The sequence below is a fragment of the Mus pahari genome, chromosome 13 (assembly GCF_900095145.1).
Source record: "Mus pahari chromosome 13, PAHARI_EIJ_v1.1, whole genome shotgun sequence".
Classification (NCBI taxonomy): Eukaryota; Metazoa; Chordata; class Mammalia; order Rodentia; family Muridae; genus Mus; species Mus pahari.
Window position 1 is genome coordinate 19,162,992 of NC_034602.1, and position 21,716 is coordinate 19,184,707.

The following is a 21,716-nucleotide window of genomic DNA, read 5'->3' on the forward strand; positions in this document are numbered from 1 at the left end:
ACACACACACACACACACACACACACACATGCACACACACGAATCAAAACTGTGGAAGTAGTGAATTTGACTTCTAGAGTTATAACAGCCAAATGAGCATACTTCAAAAAATGTCAAAATAAATGAATTCATTAACTAATAGAGAACAAAGAAACATATTATTCGAAGGGACAAAATGAATAGACTCAATGGTTCAAAGATACAGGGCTTGCTGAAGACTAGAAAATGTGATCCAATAAGCTGAAAGTGCTAAAGGCAAATTGAGCCAAAACTAAAGAATATGACAAAATAATATCTAAATGAAATGAAAATGCCACCAACATTTCTGCAACACAGTTTAATGTATAATCCTGCTCTCACTTACTCTAACAGGGAGAGACTAAGGAGTGATGCACAGGCACAGTGTCAGTGTCCACAAAAGGAGCCTGTGAGACCAGGCTTGCCAGGGCCAAGGAGTGCTAATAATAGTCAAGCATAATACACTATCACTTGCCTCTCAAATGGTCACGTTACCCACCCATCTCTCTGTGAACACAGTTGCAGCCTATATTCTACTGATCTTGCCACTTACAGTGGTTGTCAAGGGACCTAAGACTAATCCTGTAACCTGATCCTCAGATAATTACAGGTCCACAAACCTTGATTCCAGCCTTGAACCTTGACATAATCTATGACTCATTCAATCTAAAATGGAAACTATATCACAAAGTTTATTGAGCCAAAGATGTTTGGAAAAAATAGTTTACATCAATAAATGCTGACATTTAAAATGAAGAAATATTTCAAGTAAATACCTGAACTATGAAATCTTTAAAAAGGCAAACCAAACCAAGAGTTGGTCTTTTGAAAGAACTCCATATCCTGTTTTTTATTTCATCCTCTCTGTGCTGAATTCAGTCAGTAAGATATCCTGTGGTTAACACTGAAAAAAAAAAAAAACACCTTGGAATCATCTTGTAATTTTCCCTTTAATCAGCATTTGCACCATTCCATCTGGAAAATCAATTGATTTTACCTTCCAAAATGTACACTTTAACCATGCACTTCTCTCAGTGTCTGCTGCCAACTTCATAGCTGAAGCCAGCCTCACCTCCTGGCAGGATGATGGTGATAATTTCCCAGCTGCTCTTCCTGCATCCAAACATATTGCCAACAATCTATTCATAACTGGAACAATCTCTCAAAACATATTCTGGCATATTTCAGACCTATCAATGATTTTAAATAATTATTTAACTCTCATAATGGATCCTGCATCCTGACCAGAATAATAAAATAATACTACTGCATGTGAAAATTGCTAATTTCCCTGGTAACTTTCTTTTTTTCCCCTATAGACTGTCAAGATGCTAAAATCTGTATTAATATCTGCATGCTATTCTCCCTGATTAAAAGCATCAAAAGCTTTCAGTCTTACACCTTTTGCTACACTTTAGCCAGCTTGCACACTTTTGTTATTTGTTTTATTGTACTGATTTTGTGAAACTCTGTGATGTGCATCTATCACATCTGTGTTCATAGGTATGCAGATTTCCACTAGGACTTGGTAGTCTCTGTGCTGTGTATGAACTGGTGACTTCACAAGAAACCAAATGGCTGAAAACTTGGCACTGTGCAGAATTCCTTATTCAACTCACCCTATCATTCCCTATTATAATACATATATGGTGTAGACTGTATACAATAACTCTTCTTTAAACCTTTTTTATTTGTTTGCTGTTTGTATCAATGTGAAACCATTCTCATGTTCATTTATACAATGTCACTATTAACATATTTTGATGCACAAATTGTCAGTGGGAAAACATTTAGTCTTTTTTTTTCTTACTGAATAGAATTTTCTATTTTAATTCCTAGTCTAATACATAATCATGTTGTAGCTGGGCTGTTTTCAACCAAGTAGAGACAGTGTGAGCTCTTTAAGAATTTGGAGGTTTTTTTTTTTTTTCCCACCCAGACCCATCTGGGGACATGCACTCTTGTGAATGCAAGTCTAGAGGCACCCCAAGGAGAAGAAACATGGGGTTTATTAAGGGAAAGCCACAAGTCTGGTACCTCCCATTGAAAAAGTTGTATAGCTGTTACCAAGCATGGTAGACTTTGAACTTTTAATAAGAATAGGACACAGTTGTGTCACCATAGTATTTCTGTTTGATAGGGGAACAGAAAGCCTTGAGACTATGTGCAAGGCTAACCTCAGTTTTAGCCTAAGGTCTGGTCAGGATTTAACAAACTTTTTTTTTTTTTACTTCAGCACAGTGGGAAACTATGGTTGACAAAATAAATTGCATGATTCAAAGTTGCTAGTGGAATGTGCAGTTATTTATTTAAGACTGAGTATCNAGCAGCCTGCTGAAAGGCAGCTGTGAGTATCAAAGTGACCTCTGAGCCTTCAGACTTTTCAGATTCTCTAAGGCAGAGAGTGTTAGTTTGGGACAGGGGCTACGGACCATGCTTACCTTCCAAGGGATACAAACAAACAAATAAAAAGTAATAAAAGTGAGGTGGTGAGTATGTGGACTGTGCTGATCTCAGTGTCTCACAACATGTTAAAATCTACTGTCTCCCCTTACAGGACATGCAGTTGCTATTTGTCAGTAAAAATCAGAGTCACCAACATATTTTTAAAGAGACTGGTGCCCAACAAATAGGAGTCACAAAAGCTCAGTGTGCAAGCAAATAGAGAAGGGGACTCTATGGAGAGCAGGGCACTGCAGCCATGATGAGGTTTGTGGGCATAGTCTCCAGCTCCTTGAAAGTCATAAAGTGCTGGTTATCTGTGCAGCACTGCAGACTCTTGTCTTTGCTATGGTTTGTGTTGTGGCTGAGGGTATAATGGACAGGTGTCTTGTTACTTTTAGAGATATCTTCAATTTAATAGCTTCCCTTCCTGACACAATACGGTCTATGGATACCAGAGCTGACTTTACAGTCTGTGGGCTGGGCAGGTTCTATAACTACCCTGAGGCTGACTAGTTCTTATCTGCTAGCTTGGTTACGATTTTACTGGTGTGTGAATTCTCCATGTGTTCGGAGAGTGGGAAGCAAGCACAGCAGTGGTCTATGTGCACAGGCAGAGGACCTGACTTTGCCTAACTTTTAAAGATGTACGTATGGTACTTTTAAGTGTGAGTATGTTTGTGTATGTGCAAGCACACATGTGCACACGTGCTTGTGAGCAAGTGTGTTGGAATGTGAATGCATGTCAGTGGATGCTTGTGATGGGAGTGCCTCTGAAGCCACAGACATCAGATTTCTTTAGAACTGCAGACACTGGGGCTTGTAACCTATCCCACATAGGTTGTAGAAACCAAACATGGGACCCTTGCAAGATTACTACATGATCTGAACCATGGAACCATCTCTCCAGCCTTTGCAGTTATTTATTTAAGACTGAGTATCAAGCAGCCCGCTGAAAGGCAGCTGTGAGTATCAAAGTGACCTCTGAGCCTTCAGACTTTTCAGATTCTCTAAGGCAGAGAGTGTTAGTTTGGGACAGGGGATGCAGACAATGCTTACCTTCCATGGCCTCTTTCCTTTAACCCTACAGGTGCTGTAAGGGAATGGCAGGCACCCTACTGAGGCTGCCCCTGAGTCTCTAATGTACACTTCCCCAAAGAATGCTTACCTAGCTTGCCAAGTTGTAATGGGGCTGCTGTTGGCATAGCCCCTGTGATGGATGGATACTAATTAACTGAAGAGAAAAGTCTTATCCCCCTTTTCTTGGAATCCAGGAGTCAGAATAGGAGGTAAACCATTAGGGAGTAGCATACCATGGTACCTCTTTTTGACACTCCTAGTGGGGTTGGGAACAAGACAACCCACTTTACCTCATGAGCACAAACATTCTTTAGAAACTCTGCCAGGCTGCCATGTATGGCATTGAGAATTTCTCTTAAATATATTTACTCAAAGGGACAATGCACCTTCCTGAGATGTTACAGGGGTTGATTTGCCTGCTCACCTATGCCTGAGCCTAATTTCCTCTTAACACCCAGCATATTTTGGACCCTTCAGCTCCTTGGGTCCTTTCTCTAGCTTTTTCATTGGAAATCCTATTCTCAGTCCAATGGATGGCTGTGAGCATCCTCCTCTGTATTTGTGAGGCACTGTCAGAGCCTTTCAGGAGAGAGCTACATCAGGCTCCTGTCAGCAAGCAATTCTTGGCATCTACAACAGTGTCTTGGTTTGGTGATTGTAAATGGGATGGATCCCCAGGTGGGGCAGTCATTAGATGGTCAATTCTTCGGTCTCTAATCCACACTTTGTTTTTGTAACTCTTTCCATGGGTGTTTTGTTCCCCCCTTCTACGAAGGAACAAGTATCCACACTATGGTCTTCCTTCTTCTTGAGTTTCATGTGTTTTCCAAATTGTATCTTGGGTATTCCAAGCTTCTGGGCTTCTGAGCTAATATCCACTTATCAGTGAGTGCATATCATGTGGGTTCTTTTGTGATTGGGTTACCTCATTCAGGATGACATTCTCCAGATCCATCCATTTACCTAAGAATTTCATAAATTCATTGTTTTTAATAGCTGAATCTTCTGGTAGTACAATGTCCAATTTCCTGAGGAAGTGCCAAACTGATTTCTAGAGTGGTTGTACCAGCTTGCAATCCCACCAGTAATGGAGAATGTTCCTCTTTCTGCACATCCTTGACAGCATCTGCTGTCACCTGAGTTTTTGATATTAGCCATTCTGACTGGTATGAGGTGGAATCTCAGGGGTGTTTTCCTGATAACTAAGGATGTTGAATATATTTTTAAATGCTTCTCAGCCATTTGGTATTCCTCAGTTGAGAATTCTTTGTTTATCTCTGTACCCCATTTTTAATAGGGTAATTTGTTTCTCCAGAGTCTAACTTCTTGGGTTCTTTGTATATATTGGATACTAGCCCTCTATCAGATGTAGGATTGGTAAAGATCTTTTCCCAATCTGTTGGCAGCCTTTTTGTCTTGACAGTGTCTTTTGCCTTACAGAAGCTTTGCAATTTTATGAGGTCCCATTTGTTGATTCTTGATCTTAAATCACAAGCCGTTCTGTTCAGGAATTTTTCCCCTGCCGGGTATAGTGGTGCATGCCTTTAATCCCAGCACTTGGGAGGCAAAGGCAGGTGAATTTCTGAGTTCAAGGCCAGCCTGGGCTACATAGTGAGTTCCAGGACAGCCAGGACTACACAGAGAAACACTGTCTCAAAAAACAAAACAAAAACAAAAACAAAAACAAAAACAAAAAAAAAAGGAATTTTTCCCCTGTGCCCATGTGTTTGAGGCTCTTCCCCACTTTCTCTTCTATAAGTTTCAGTGTCTCTGGCTTTATGTGAAGGTCTTTGATCCATTTGGACTTAAGCCTTGTAGAAGGAGATCAGAATGGGTCAATTTGCCTTCTTCTAGATGCTAACTGCCAGTTGAGCCATCACCATCAGTTGAAAATGCTGTCTTTTGTCCACTGGATGGTTTTAGTTCCTTTGTGACCATAGATCTAGTGACCATAGGTGTGTGGGTTCATTTTTGGGTCTTCAATTCTATTCTATTGATCTACCTGCCTGTCTCTGTACCAATCCCATGCAGTTTTTATCACAATTGCTCAGTAGTACAGCTTGAGGTCAGGAATGGTGATTCCCCCAGAAGTTCTTTTATTGTTGAGATTGTTTTCACTATCCTGGGTCTTTTTGTTATTCCCAATGAATTTGGAAATGACTCTTTCTAAATCTATGAAGAATTGAGTTGAAATTTTGATGGAGATTTCATTGAATAGGTTGATAACTTTTGGCAAGTTGGATATTTTTACTATATTAATCCTGCCAATCCATGAGCATGGGAGATATTTCCATCTTCTGAGATACTCTTTTATTTCTTTGTCAGAGACTTGAAGTTCTTATCATATGGATCTTTCACTTGCTTAGTTAAATTCACAGCAAGATCTTTTATATTTTTTTGTGATTACTGTGAAGTGTGTTCTTTCCCTAATTTCTTTCTCAGCCTGTTTATCCTTTGTGTAGAAGAAGGCCACTAATTTGTTTGAATTAACTTGATATCCAGCCACTTTGCTGAAATTGCTTATTAGGTTTAGTAGTTCTCTGATTTGGGGTCACTTAATTATACTATCATATCATCTGCAAAGAGTGACATTTTGACTTCTTCCTTTCCAATTTGTATCCCTTTGATCTTTTTTTGTTGTCTAATTGCTCTGGCCAGGACTTCAAGCACTATATTGAATAGGTAGGGAGAGAGTGGGCAGCCTTGTCTAGTTCCTGATTTTAGTGGAATTGCTTCAAGTTTCTCTCCATTTCGTTTGATGTTGGCTACTGGTTTGATGTATATTGCTTTTACTATGCTAATGTATGGGCCTTGAATTCCTAATCTTTCCAAGACTTTCATCATAAATGGGTGTTGGATTTTGTAAAATGCTTTCTCTGAATCTAATGAGATGATCATGTGTTTTTTGTCTTTGCATTTGTTTATATAGTGGATTACTTTGATGGATTTCCATATAATGAACCATTCCTGAAATCCCTGGGAAGAAACCTACTTGATCACGATGGATGATCATTTGGATGTATTCTTGGATTCCATTTTTGAGAATTTTATTTAGTATTTGTACATCAATAATCATAAGGGGAATTGGTCTGAAGCTCTCTTTCTTTGTTGGATTTTTGTGTGGTTTAGGTAGTTTTGAAGCTGTGAGACTGTTTTCAGAGGAGGGTTGTCAATCTCTTTTTACCAGTGTCATCTGCCTCAATCTCTGGATGCTGTTTAGCTTCCACTTACCCATGTTACTAATAACTATTTCAAACTTATCTTTTAAACCAAGCATTACTTGTCTTGTCTTTTTTTTTCCTAGTACCTTGTGAATAAACATTCTCTGTCTTAAGTCAGAGAGATGGCTTGGCAGTTAAGGACACTTGCTAATCTTCCAGACGTCTTGAATTCAATTCTTAGCAATCATATGGAGGCTCACAGCTATTTATAATGTGATCTGATGCCCTCTTTTGGCATGCAGGTATACAGGCAGACAGAGAATTCATAGACAAATAAATAAACTTTAAAATAATAATTAATAATAATAATGATAATGATATTCTCTGTCTATCTCTCTTTGGGTACAGTCTGTTTTCTTATTCTGACCCTTTCCAGGTACACAAATGCTGTATTTAGGCACAATCTTACCTGAAAGTCTCTTTAGTAAGGTCACAGAGAATATCCACTGGTAGAAATTCTCTATTTGGGTCACTTTGCCTGGACAGATGGTCTGAGTAAGACAGGTCAAGGGCCTTTTTTTTTTCTATCACAAAACCATCACTCTGACTGGTAATGATATAAGTGGTGAATGAACAGTAAAATAATTACTATTAGAAAAGAAAATACCAAGAAAGATACAGTTATAATTGATTTCTAAGAAATAGATTATGCTAAGAAAGAATTAGGATAAATACTGAGCTAATATGAGGAAGAGGCAAAACGTAAGGAGCTTACTTTAATACAGAGAATAATATTTTTTTCTTAACTTAATGGGCAAATCATTATATATATTTCCTCATGCTCAGTGGAAGGGAATGTAGGCACTAAATTTGGTTCTTTGATTTAAAATACCACTTCTCTTTTGGGAGACTGACTTCATCTTCATTAAGGATAAGTCACAGACATGTTCATGTGATAGCTTATCAGAAAGAAATAAGAAATGGAGGCAATTCTGTGTGTGAAGTCTTAGGGTTGACAGTAATAGCAATGACTTCATTTCTGTCTTAGTTAATGTTTTCTTGATGTGATAAACACCATGACCAAAAGCAAGTTGTGGAGGAAAGGGTTTATTTCATCTACACTTCTACATTGTTATTCTTCATGGAAAGGAGTCAGAACAGGAACTCAGAAAGGACCTGATGCAGTGACCATGGAGGAGTGCTATTTACCAGCTTGCTCTCCATGGCTTGCTAAGTCTGCTTCCTTATAGACTCCAAGACCACCAGCTGAAGTACGGCACCACCAGAGTGGACTGGACCCTTGCCCACCAATCACTAATTAAGAAAATGCTATACAGATGGATCTTACGGAAACATTTTTCTCAATTGAGATTCCACCCTTCCAGATAAATCTGGCTTGTTTCACATTGACATAAGACTAACCAGGGCAATTTCATTAGGGTGATTTGATTAATCAGCCACTTCTCATGGCACTGGGAGTGAAAATGGAGTAACTTTTTCGAAGCAACACTGTCAACTCCAATTTTACTATCTTGGAAGAAGTAGGAACTTAGAATGATGGCCATCCTGTGATTCCTGTCATGCCTCAATGACAGCTACCAGTTTTCTAGAACTACCATGAATATATCTATTAAAATCATGTCCCCTAAACCTTGGAGCTTATAATTCAGTGAGTAACATGGCTAGTCTTAGATTTCATATGGTGGTATGACTAAAGCACTGGATACCCAACAGCGGTACCCATTGATAATACTGGCTTTAAGTCTCTAAATTGAGGACAGAAAGCTCTCCCTAAAGAAGTTGGACCGTATTCAAATGATTGAAGACCCCAGTGAAACAGAAACACAGTAATAGAAAGAATTCCTCTTCTCTGGGACCTTGAGCCTGGATTATTAGTCTTTTGTGGCTTGTGGACATGGACAAAATAAGACATTTTTTGTAGGATTTAAGCTATATTCTGTGTCCTGCATCTCCCAACCATTTATATCTTAGCCCTCCCATTCAGACAAGGACTGCACAATGTCTGTATTATATTTCCATCATGCTGATTGTAAATTTTAGGATGTATTTGCTGCCACAATTACATGGGCCAATTTCTTATGCTAAATATATCTTACCCATTAAATTTATAACATGTGCAATATAATTTAATAAATATAAATTTATATTTATAGCATATGAATAAATGCATGTTAATATAAAGCCCTAGGTGGGAAACAAAAGCATGTTAAATGGCAATAGCATGATATTTATTTTAATACAAATAAATCCAGAAATTAGTATACAATTTTGCTCTAATGAATTAAACAAATATGACACAAGGTCATTGTCCTAGATAATTAGGAAATTACATGATCATTTTTAAGCAGTGACTTTGAAAACTGACATGGTATCTCTTAATATTGTCTTCTGTTTTATCATTTAATTCCATATTTTATTACCTTAAACTTTCAAAATGAGACAGTCTGTCATATGAATCCACAATGCCAAGGACTTATAGGTCTACTTCAATCATGATTCATTTTGGTTGATTACATCCTTCTTAATTCTTTGACTGTGAGCTCAACATAATAGAAACCTTACCCATGGGAATCTTGTAAGGAGTTTTCTGAGGTGTATACTGGTAGTAAGATTTGCACAAAGTAAATTGTTCCACATGCCCATGTTCCTTAATTTTTGGGATTCAATTTTGAGAATATTAAAGTCAAGAAATTTAGTAGAAAGAGATGTCATCAAAAATGATGGAAAAGAAACAGAGTGGAAGCTGAACTGCCTCTTGCAACTGTGCATCCATACTACCAGACATAAAGTGCAGAGAATCAATATAGCATTTAAAATTTGATAACTGTTGAATCACAGTCATCTAGACCACTTGCTTTGCCTTGCACTCTCTAGAATCTCATCAGCTATGATTAAATGAATCTGTTAAAATCCAACGTGTAGCATACCAAATGAAGTGCTTATGAGGGACCATTTGACGTACAAATCAAGGAACACAACTGGGGGCTGTTGCTCTTGTGATATTTCATTTTAAGATCAAAATTTAAATCAGTATTTGTTTCTCCCTTTCAGAACTTAATAAGATGTATAATATATTGCCTTCCTTGAAGTTCATCTATTCAATTTTGTTTTTGTTTTTCTTTGGATGTGACTATCTCCTTTTCACCTTCAGGATCATTTAAAATGTACTTCATATTGATTTGATTTAAATCAAATCATGGTAAATGAAAATTTCAAATTCAGAATGTGTGTATAATGAATATACCACATATATATTTATTCATTAAAATAATGAATAATACATATTCATTCATAGTGATATTTTGGAGATAAATAGTACATTTTGAAAACTGCATTTTATCATTGTTTTGTAATAAAAGCACTTCTCTTAAATTGAATTTGGATGGGCTGCACATAAGACGTGAAGAAACAAATTATTTAGTGAAATTCATGGAAGCATACTCAGAAAAATCAGCATCTCAGGACTTTTCTTACCCATATACTATTTCAGGTTATACTAATGTCATATGTTACTCACAATGGAATTCTAGATATACTTCATTGACTTTACTTAAATCTATCAAGTAGACAGAATGAGAATAGGAAAAAGAGCAAGCACTTTTGGAATAAAAATGTATATACTCTAAAACATATTGGAAGATAGCTTATAATATTTTCATGTTACCTAATAATTGTTATAATACTTCAAAAGCCTTAAGAATCGTTAATAAGCAATTATATAAGAAATACAACAGAGTTTATTAACAGAGCCACTGCCATTTCCATTAAGCAAATAATATGGTGTTTTCTACTTCATAGTTTCCATATCTATGTCATTCTTGGTCCTAGCACAGTCAACCATTCACATATGTTCTCCTCACTGATTATGAATTTTCAAGAATGCTTACATGCTCTCATATGATGTCTGGCAACATTCATTGTAATGATTGCTTATGAATAATGCTTGGATGCTAGACAATTGTTAGTCTTTATCCAGTTCTCTTGGTTGAAATAATTTCATCTGAAATCTAAAAAGAGAAATGTGACTATATAATTACAATGGCTTCCTCTATGGATTATACTATAATTTAACAAAAGAGCCCTGGAGACAGGGGACATAGAATAGCTGGAACAGAAAGACATGTGAAGTAAGACTTCTCCAAGTTGGTAAGAGCCTGATACAAGCAGGGAAAACTATGAATGACTGATAGGCTGTGTTTATGTAAAGAGAGGAGATATGTGGGTCATTGGATCTTCTATTGACAAAACAAAAGAAAACAAAACAGATAGATATAGGAAGAAGCAATAATGTGGGGATGGGAAGAATAATTTTTATGGAGCAGGCTGGTTTCAGAACTGACTTACATTAATAATTTACAGAAGTGAGCTATTTATCTCTAAATTAAGTAAGAGAAAGTTGTCATTGCCCCTGTAATCCCAGCTATCAAGATGCTGACTCAGCAAGTTCTTGAGGTTAAGGACAGACTGGACTTACTTAGGGAAGACCTGTTTCAAAAGGAGATAGGAAAAAATGAAGGACAAGGAGGGCAAAATCAGGAGGAAGAGAATGAGGAGGAAGAAGGGGAGGAGAAGGAATGGAGAGGATAGGAGAAGTGGAAGTGGATAATAATTTTGATATTTCTGCTGATACAAGGGGACATGAAGCTTTTTTAGAGAAATAATGACTAAAATTGATCTAATGAGCTTACAATGTTACTTCTTTACATGTATATGGATATCTGTGCATGGCTGTGTATGTGAGTATATGTGTGTATGTTTGTGTGTGTGTGTGTGTGTGTACAGATGAGAATGTATATATCTGAATATCTAATAATTCTGTACATCTATAATATATTACAATCTGTAAACATAGGAGAGTAGGAAGGAGGCAAAAGGAAATAAGGAGAAGAAGAATGAGAAAATTATATTGATTATTTATATTAGTGCATATTTGGCAATGAATTCACAACATTAACAAAGTTCTCCTTAGTAAGTTTTTCCTTCAGAGGAACTTACTGTATTGGCCTATCATTAGTTGTCAATTTTTTTCTAATGCTGTGACACTTAGTTTCTCATTCTGTTCTGGTCCCAAAACTATAAAATTATTTTTGATGCTACCACAAATATGATCTTGCTAGTCTTATGAGTCGTAGTATAAATATCTGTTTTCTGATGGTCTTAGGTGACCCCGTTGAAAAGGACATTTGACCCCAAGGTATCACAACCCACAGGTTGAAAAATACTGACTTATTTTATCTTATAACTTTCAAATAACTTAGATTTTAGTGTTAGACACACAATTGAGTTCAATTATTAATGTATCAAGTATTTTACTACCTACCAGGGGACCAAAAAGCATTTTCAAAATAACTTCCCTGTAGTTTTGTACTATTGTAGTAGGAGTGCATACTATGAGAATTACCCACAAGATGTTTTAAGTGTAGATGTAATAAACTTTAACCACATTATTAACCTCTAGACACAGTTCATTTTGCATAGCTGAAGCTTCATACATATGCAAAGTCATTCCCTCTTTTACAGCAATTCTTGTAAGATGTTTTTCAATGCTGTATATTTATGAAATGATTTTAAATACTTCACATGCATGGGATAGTTGTTTTTATTCTTTTGATGATAGTTTCCTAACCTCAGTATATTGTCTTCTAGGCATAGTAATGATCTCAGACATAGCAGAAATTTTTCAGTTATATACTTTAAGAAAAATTACATTATTTGTATGTCAGATTTTCTAAAAGAAGGAAACCAATCTCAAAATGGCATTCAATATATGGTTCCCATTATCTTAAATCAGAGAGAAAGGAAAACAGTGAAGATGGGAGAAATGTTTGGTTATTTGTGAAGAGGGAAGGGTGAACAGGAATAGATAGAAAGTATCATCTTTTAAGGCTTTGCAATCTACAGATTCAATGCAATCCCCATCAAAATTCCATCTCAATTCTTCTCTGAATTAGAAAGGGCAATATGCAAATTTCTCTGGAATAACAAGAAACCTAGAATAGCAAACTCAGTTCTCAACAATAAAAGAACCTCTGGTGGAATCACCATGCCTAACCTCAAACTATACTACAGAGCAATTGTGATAAAAACTGCATGGTACTGGTACAGTGACAGACAGGTAGATCAATGGAACAGAACTGAAGACCCAGAAATGAACCCACACACCTATGGTTACCTGATCTTTGACAAAAAAAAGAAGATAACATTTTCAACTGGTTCTGGCACAACTGGCTGTTAGCATGCAAAAGAATACGAATTGATCCATTCTTATCACCTTGTACAAAGCTCAAGTCTAAGTGGATCAAAGAACTCCACATAAAACCAGACATACTGAAATATATAGATGAGAAAGTGGGGAAAAGTCTTGAAGAAATGGGCACAGGTAAAAAATTCCTTAACAGAACAGCAATGGTCAGTGCTGTAAGATCAAGAATCAACAAGAACCTCATAAAATTGCAAAGCTTCTGTAAGGCAAAAGATACTGTCTATAAGACAAAGAGACCACCAACAGACTGGGAAAGAATTTTTACCAATCCTAAATCTGATAGGGGACTAATATCCAATATATACAAATAGCTCAAGAAGCTGAACTTCAAAAATTCAAATAACCCCATTAAAAATGGGGTACAGAGCTAAACAAAGAATTCTCTACAAAAGAATCCAAGGAGTAACGAAGGGCTGAGAAGCACTTGAAAAAATGTTCAACATCCTTAATCATCAGGGAAATGCAAATCAAAACAACCCTGAGATGTCACCTCACACCAGTCAGAATGGCTAAGATCAAAAATTCAGGGGACAGCAGTTGCTGGTGAGGATGTAGAGAAAGAGGAACACTCCTCCATTGGCTTTGGGATTGCAAACTTGTACAACCACTCCAGAAATCAGTCTGGTGGTTCCTCAGAAAACTGGACATAGTACTACCGGAAGATCCAGCAATACCACTTCTAGGTATATACCCAAAAGATGTTCCAACTGGTAATGAGGACACATGCTCCACTATGTTCATAGCTGCCCTATTTATACTAGCAGAAGCTGGAAAGAACCCAGATGTCCCTCAACAGAGGAATGAATACAGAAAATGTGGTACATTTACACAATGGAGTACTACTCAGCTATTAAAAACAATGAATTTATGAAATTCTAAGCAAATGGATGTAACTGGAGGATATCATCCTGAGTGAGGTAACCCAATCACAAAAGAACTCACTTGATATGCACTTACTGATAAGTGGATATTAGCCCAGAAACCTAGAATATCCAAGATACAATCTCCAAAACACAAGAAAATCAAGAAGAAGGAAGACCAACACGTGTATACTTCATTCCTCCCTAAAATTAGGAATAAAATACCCATGAAAGAAGTGGCAGAGACAAAGTTTGGAGCTAAGACGAAAGGATGGACCATCCAGAGATTGCCCCACCCGGGGTTCCATCCCATAATCAGCCACCAAACGCAGACACTATTGCATATGTCAGCAAGATCTTAGTGAAAGGACACTGATGTAGCTATCTCTGTGAGGATCTGCCAATGCCTAGCAAATATAGAAGTCGATGCCCACAGTCATCTATATGATAGAACACAGAGACCCCCAAAGGAGGAGCTAGAGAAATTACCCAAGGAACTGAAGTGGTCTGCAACCCTATAGGTGAAACAACAATATGAACTAATTAGTACCCCCAGACCTTGTGTCTCTAGTTGCATATATAGCAGAAGATGGCCTAGTCAGCCATCGTTAGGAAGAGATGCCCCTTGGTCTTGCAAACTTTATATGCCCCATACAGGGGAATGCCAGAGCCAAGAAGTGGGAGTGGGTGGGCAGGGGAGCAAGGTGGGGGGAGGGTATAGAGGACATTCAGGATAGCATTTGAAATGTAAATGAAAAAAATATATAATAAAGTAAGTTTTTAAAAAAGGAAAAAAAAAGAAAATACTTTGAATAACAGGTTCTGCAGATTCAATACATGTTATACACATATCAAAACCCAATTAATGCAGAGCACAGTGGATAGAGCAGCAAAATAAAACATGAATTTAAAGAAGGTAAGTGGCTGATCATCCATATCAGTTAATGAAACATGTAAAGACAAGGCATGTTATGATAGAAACTTTATGTAAATGTGGAGGTGTGAAGAATGTCTGCATTTTCTGTTTAATTTATTTATAAATTTTGACTGCTCTAAGGTATTATCCAATGACATGGAATGTGTTCTTATCCAAAGAAAAATCAAAATTCAAACTACACAAATTATATTTTTTAATCCTTCCCTAACTGCCTTATATCACTCCCAAAAAAATCTTAGTAAGAATTAAAAAAATTAAAAGCCTACAATTTACAACAGGAATGGTAGAGACATGCATATATTCTTTAGGGCCATATGGTATGGTTTAAACAATCAAAATATATTTATCCTTTATACTGCCTAGAAATGTATGCCATATTGAAGTTTACTGTGTCTAAAGGAATCGTTGAGGACAAGTTTGCCCACAGCCATAGGCAACGCCCAGAAGTCTCAGAGTCACTGAATCAACATTGATCTACCTCAATAGAGTAGGCTTATATTTTTCAAAACCTGCACTTTAAAAAGGTTGTTAATCATTTCAACCTCCCTTATATCCAATCCACCAAAATAGTAGAAGAAAATGGCCAATAGAACAAAGGAGACTTATACCGTTTAGAAGTAGCTCTTTGGGGAGATTCCAGTCTTCATTGCCAGCAATCTAGTCCACTTGAATCAGCAGCAGAGGCTTGATTCAGAAGAAACTGTGAGGCTCTGCCCATTGGCATAAGTTTGCTGAAGCAACAAGAGGCAGATGGTATACCACTAGAAGTTCCTTGGTGCATTTCAATCTACAAAGTTGCAACAAGTAAACTTTAGCCAAGAAAGCAAGGCAAACCAATGCAAAAGCATCATCAGCAAAAACCAATGTCATTGAAGCCCCACAAAGACCAGGAAGGCAAACCAATGCCAAAGCATTGTCCACTCTCTGTTAGGTTTTACTTACACTCTTTCCAAACAACATGTGCCCTCTCAAGCATATCCTTCAGTAAAACATCACATGCCCTTTCACCAGGCAGCTTCCAGAAAAACACCATGTGTCTGTTTTCAGCAAAACATCCCATCACCTCTCTGCCCCAGCAAAACATCTTATGACATAAGTGAATTTCTAAAGCAACCAGAAATTTCCACTTCATAATAGAGTGTAGTATAAGTGTTGAAAGTTATGATTCTGATGGTAAATGGTCACTGACCACACAAGAATCACAGCTCTCCAGATCATGAAGTGGGAATCTGGAGATCAAGTGTAGGCTATGTGTTACATAATGAGATAGTGTCTCAAAAACCATAGCAAGCAAACAAAGAAAAATTATTTTCATAGTATTTAAAGTAACATCCTAAATATTTTTCTAGTGAAAAAGAAAAACAGTGCCAGTTCCTTTTTGTATAAATGATAACTATTTTATATACTTTTAAATTTTTACTTAAAAAGCGATAATCATATTAAGAAACCATTATTTGATGTGTAAGTATTGTAGATACTTTGAGAGACTAAAATTCAAAGGCAGCTAAAACTCAGAACTTTTAACACAAGCAATTATAATAAAATATTGCTATTTGTAGGTATTCCATCTAACTTATAAAATGTAACAAATAAAATTAGGTGAATTCACCCAGAAAGCAATATATTAATTGTGAAAGAAATAGTGTATAAATAAAACAACAGAAGTTCACTTTAATTTGTATCAAAATGTTAGTGTTAAAACATTTTAAAACATATACATATCACATTTTTATATTTCTTTTTTCTTTTTTTTTCCTTAAATTTTTTACACTCCATATTTCATCCCCCCCCTCATCCACCCTCAGACTGTTCCACATTCCATACCTGCTCCCCATCCACCTGTCTCCATGTGCATGTCTCCAACTCCCACCCTACCTGACCTCTAAACTCACTGTGGCCTCCAGTCTCATGGGGGTTAGGAGCACCATCTCTGAATGAACACAGACCTGGAAATACTTTACTGTATGTGTTTTGGGGGGCCTCATATCAGCTGGTGTATGTTGCCTGTTTGGAGGTTCAATGTTTGAGAGATCTCTGGAGTCCAGATTAATTGAGACTGCTGATCCATCTACAGTATCACCCTTCTCCGCTTCTTTCAGCCTTCCCTAATTCAATAACATGGGTCAACTGCTTCTGTCCATTGTTTGGGTGCAAATATCTGCATTTGATTCTTTAAGCAGCTTGCTGGGTCTTTCAGAGGGCAGTCATGATAGGTCCCTATTTGTGAGTGCTCCATAGCCTCAGTAATAGTGTCAGGCCTTGGGACCTCCCCTTAAGCTGGATCCCACTTTGGGCCTGTCACTGGACCTTCTTTTCCTCAGGTTCCTCTCCATTTCCATCCCTGTAATTCTTTCAGACAGGAACAGTTATGATGTCCTGTCTTTCTGCTGGAGGTGGTCTCTTTTCTCCCTACTATCAGGCATTTCATCTAAGGTCCCTCCCTTTGAGTCCTGAGAGTCTCTCACTTCTCAGGTCTGGTGCATTCTGGAGTGTCCCTCCAACCTCCTATCTCCCAAGGTTGCCTGTTTCCATTCTTTCTGCTGGTCCTCGGGGCTTTAGTCCTTTTTCCTTACCCAATATCAAATTAGGTTCTCCCTCCACTTACTTCTCCCCCACCATTCACTCTTCCTCCCAGGCCCCTTCTTCCCTCCCCACTTGTGATAGATTTCTTCTCACTTCCAAGTGGAAATGAGGCTTCCTCACTTGGGCACTTCAGGTTGTTGATCTTTTTGAGTTCTGTGGACTGTATCTTGGGTATTCTGTATTTTATTTTTCTAATAGCCTTCCTTTATACAAAGGATAACTAGACTGAGAAAGAAATTAGGGAAGCAACTCCCTTCAAAATAGCCACAAATAATATAAAATATCTTGGTGTAACTCTAACTAAAAACGTGAAAGACCTGTATGACAATAACTTCAAATCTCTCAAGAAAGAAATTGAAGACCTCAGAAAATGGAGAGATCTTCCATGCTCATTGATTGGCAGAATTAACATAGAAAAAATGGCCATCCTACCAAAGGCAATCTATAGATTCAATGCAATTCCCATCAAAATCCCAACACAATTCTTCAAAGATATGGAAAGAGCACTTCTCAATTTCATCTTGTTAGTCAAAAAACAAAACAAAAACAAAACAAAACAAAACAAAACAAAAACCCCGAAAAACAAACAAACAAAAAAAACCCCAAACCCAAAAAACCAAAAAACCAAATAAACCAAAAAACCAAAAAAAAGTACAGCAAAAAAAAATTCTAAACAACAAAAGAACAGCTATGGGAATCACCATTTCTGACCTCAAGCTTTACTTGAGCAATAGTAATAAACATTGCATGATATTGATGCAGAGGCAGATACATTGATCAATGGAATAGAATTGAATAACCAGAAATAAAACCACATATTTGCGGTCACTTGATCTTTGACAAAGACACCAAAAATATACAATGGAAAAAAAGAAAGCATCTTCAATAAATGTTATTGGTCTAACTAGTTGTCTATATGTAGAAGGAAAATAGACTCATATTTGTCACCTTGTACAAAGCTCAAGTTCAAGTGGATCAAGGACCTCAACATAAAACAGGATACACTTAATCTAATAGAAGAGAAAGTGGAAAAGAGCCTTGAACTCATTGGCACAGGGGTAAATTTCCTAAACATAACTCCAATGGCTCATGCTCTAAGATCAAGAATTATTAAATGGTATTGCATGAAACTGGAAAGCTTCTGTAAGACAAAGGACATAGTCAGTAAGACAAATCAGCAACCTACACACTGGGAAAAAATCTTCACTAACCCCACATCAAATAGAGGGCTAATATCCAAAATATGCAAAGAACTCAAGACAATAATCACCAAAAAAACCAAACAACCCTATCAAAAAAATGGGGTATAGCACTATACTGAGAGTTGACAACTGAGGAATCTCTAGTGGCTGAGAAGCATCTAAAATAATGTTCAAAGTCCTTAGTGATCAGAGAAATGCAAATGAAAGCAACCCTGAGATTTCATCTTACACCAATCAGAATGGCTAAGATCAAAACCTCAGGGGACAACACATGTTGGAGGGGATGTGGAGAAATAGGAACAGTCTTCCATTGCTTGTGGTATTGCAAACTGGTACAACCACTCTGCTAATCAATATGGAGGTTCCTCAAAAAAACTGGAAATAGATCTACCTGAAGACCCAGCTATAATACTCTTGGGAATAGACCCAAAAGATGCCCCACTATGCCACAGGGGCACACGTTCCACTATGGTCATAGCGGCCTTAGTTGTGATAACTAGAAGCTGGAAACAACCCAAATGTTCCATGACAGAAAAATGGATACAGAATATGTGGTTCATTTACATGATGAAATGCTACTCAGCTATTAAGAGCAAAGACATCCTGAGTTTTGCAGGCAATGAATGAAACTAGAAAATTTCATCCTTATTAAGGTAACTCAGACTCAAAAGGACAGGCATGGTATGTACTCACTAATAAGAGATTCTCTCTTCTATTTCTTGTATTCTTTTGGTGATGTTTGCATATATGACTCCTAATGTCTTTCCTAGGTTTTCTATCCCAAGGGTTGTCTCCCTTTGTGATTTCTTTATTGTTTCTATTTCCATGTTTAGATCCTGGGTGGTTTTGTTCTATTCCTTCACCTGTTTTATTGTGTTTTTCTGTTGTTCTTTGAAGGACTTTTGTGTTTCTTCTTTAAGGGCTTGTACCTGTTTACCTGTTCTCCTGTATTTCTTTAAAGGAGGGTATATGTCATTCTCAAAGTCCTCTATCATTATCATGAGATGTGATTTTAAAACTGAATCGTGCTTTTCTTGTGTGTTGGGATATGCAGGATTTGCTGTGGTGGGAGAACTAGGTTCTGTTGATGCCAAGTAGCCTTGGTTTGTGTTGGTAAGGTTCTTGCATTTGCCTCTCACTATCTGGTTATTTCTGGTGTTAGTTGGTCTTGCTGTCTCTGACTGGAGCTTGTCCCCACTTTGGGCCTATAAGCCTGTTATCTTAGGTGTGCCAGCATTCCTGGGGAGACCACCTCTCTCTTGGGTGGGGTTAGGGTGCTAAGGGCTGTGGAACAGCCTTAACTCCATGGTGCAAATGGAGACTGAAAGGATCTTGTCCCTAGCTGCTCCACTGTCCCTGTGCATTCCTAGCAGGTCCCACTTTGGACAGTTTTTGGAGAGAAAACGGTGATCTCAACTCTTGAGCTTAGGAGTGAACACAATTCTGGGAGATCAACTCTCTTCTGGCAGGGTTTGAGTGAGGAGGGTTGTGGAGCTGTGAGGGAACTAAAAGTGGGCTATGGAAAGAGGGGGGGGAGGGAGGATGGCCCACATCCAGCCAGAGTTCCTCCTATGCTCTGGGCAGGCAGATGTGGGAGGGCTGCCAGATTATTTCTACTTGGCCCCGGGTGGGCATCTAAGCAACTGACCCCACTCGACAGGGGATGGATACAGTGCAGACCGGCCATGGCCAAGAGGAGAGAAGGGGGAAAAGGAGAGAGAGAGAGAGAGAGAGAGAGAGAGAGAGAGAGAGAGAGAGAGAGGAAAGGCTAGAGAGTAAGAAGGAGAGAGAGGAAGAGAGTGAGGAGAGGAGAGGAGAAATTAAGAAGAGTGTAAGGGGGCTGGTGTGATGGCGCAGTGGGTAAGAGCACCTGACTGCTCTTCCGAAGGTCCAGAGTTCAAATCCCAGCAACCATATGGTAGCTCACAACCATCCGTAACAAGATCTGACGCCCTCTTCTGGAGTGTCTGAAGACAGCTACAGTGTACTTACGTATAGTAAATAAATAAATCTTTTTTTTTTTTTTAAAAAGAAGAGTGTAAGGGAGTAAGAGCAAGAGAGTGAGGAGGGGCCAAACAGCCCCTTTTATGGTGTGCTGTTATCTTTACTATTGCTAGGTAACTGGGGAGGAGTCTAGCCTGAAGGTCAGAAGCTTGGGACATTGCGTATGTGACTACTAACCATGCTTCTCTTGTGGGGTCTGAGGGGGTGGTAACTTTGACAGGAGTCAGGGTTCCAGGAGACATGAGAGAACTCCTTCTGTCCCATGTAGGTAAATTATCACCACCAGCTTCTAGGGTTCAACATCTAGCCTCAACTGGAAACCAGGCTCTCTGTGCATAGCCCAGTGCCCACAGAGTATCCTTAGCTCCCGGGTGCAAATGGAGCTTGAGACTAATATAAATGGATGTGCAATCCCTGCCTCCAAGACCCTCTTACCTTAGAAAACAATTACGATCCAAGATAAAATAAAACAATTTTATAAACAGAGTAAATATGATCGACCTGAATGACAGGAAAATGAGAGAATAGAAGATTTTCATTTAAAATAGTTTTTTCACATTTGAAGATTTTAGAAGCAAGCCACAAGCCTGGCATGTGGAGCTGAGACAGGAGAAACAGTAAAATGAAATGTACTGCTGACCTTCTACCTAGAGAACCAGCAAACTAAAGTCAAGCAATCAAACAATGAGTAAATTTCTAAAAGAAAGCCAAGAGGCAACTACATGTCTAATCTACATACACTGGTGGATTTTTGAATCACTTATATTCAGACTAGACTCCTAGGATATAGGCCTGAAGACAAAAATTTAGACCAGAGAATCTGAAATCATCCTAAGACATTTCAATTGTACACACACAAACACACACACATATACACACACACATACAAATACATACAATACACACTAACAGTTGCACACATGCACGTGCACACAAAGTTGTTGAATACAAACACTAGACAAAAAATAGATAAAATTTCTACAAATTAATATCCATAGTATCCAGAATACAACCCAAATTAGTTAATATTGGGAAAAATTGAGAATGGAATACATTTTTAAAGGAAAAAAAAGGTAATCAAGTATATCCACAAGATGAAGCAGCTATGAAAACAGCTGATGTAAATTATTTTTGGTGACTAATGTA